Source organism: Cynara cardunculus (genome assembly GCF_001531365.2).
Source record: "Cynara cardunculus var. scolymus isolate 2C chromosome LG 6, CcrdV1, whole genome shotgun sequence".
NCBI classification, from domain to species: Eukaryota; Viridiplantae; Streptophyta; class Magnoliopsida; order Asterales; family Asteraceae; genus Cynara; species Cynara cardunculus.
In genome coordinates this window covers 11,741,294-11,742,305 of record NC_037533.1, presented here as the reverse complement: position 1 = coordinate 11,742,305, position 1,012 = coordinate 11,741,294, and positions in this window count along the sequence as shown.

The following is a 1,012-nucleotide window of genomic DNA, read 5'->3' as shown; positions in this document are numbered from 1 at the left end:
TAAATTAAACTACATTCTTGGTCCATATACTATGCCTAGAATTTGAATTCAATCCCTCAAAATACTAATAATGCTAAACTTTTTATTTTCATGATACTAGTGGCCCAGTAAATTAACACTGTTAAATGAACTAAATAAGTTTCGTTAAATCAGAKATARCAATTTTATACCAAATCAAACCAGTYAACATATATATCATTCATACCAATTACAACCCGTTGATAGAATCATACAAGTATACAATCTTGACTGATACACGATATTGAAAGTCGAATATCTTGTGGTAATACTGGAATATTAACTTATTAATTATTTATTAATTAATAATAGAACATGTGTTCTTGATTTTTAAGTTTGAATTTAAAAGTTTTGGACATTACGTTTTATATCCGTTTTCTTCTTACTTAAAGTTGAATCTCAATCTAACTCTAAATTACTAAATTGATGCCATCCCTCGTCATCCCTCCCTCATACAACTAACTCCCTTCAATTAGTACCAACACGTACTAATTTTCGTCTTTTTGGTGTATTAATATTAAGTATTATTATTTTTAATTTCTTTTATTAAGTATTTGTTTGCGAGTTTTATTCGTTGCAATTAAAAAACCATTAAACATGATGTGTGTTAGTCTTTAACCGGCAAACTCAAAATTTAAACAAAATGATAAGTTTTTATGTATGTAACTTGAAGTTGGTACAAAATCAGTATCAATTGCAAAAAGTTAGTACAAGTACGACTCATTCATATACGGTATAAAAATTTATGTATCAATTATAATTATCTTAGACAACATGACCAGCACGTAGTGGACTACCATCACAAAGATGACGAACTACCGTTCTAGTGACACATAGATCCAAGAGTCGCTTATGGAGGGTGCATAGAAGAAGAGTAGGTCGATGAACATGTCGGTTGTGCATACTAACACATATGATTTCTTATTCAACAAGGAATTGGGGATTTTCCACACCAACATAACTAATATTTTATATAATATCTTTATGCATATAT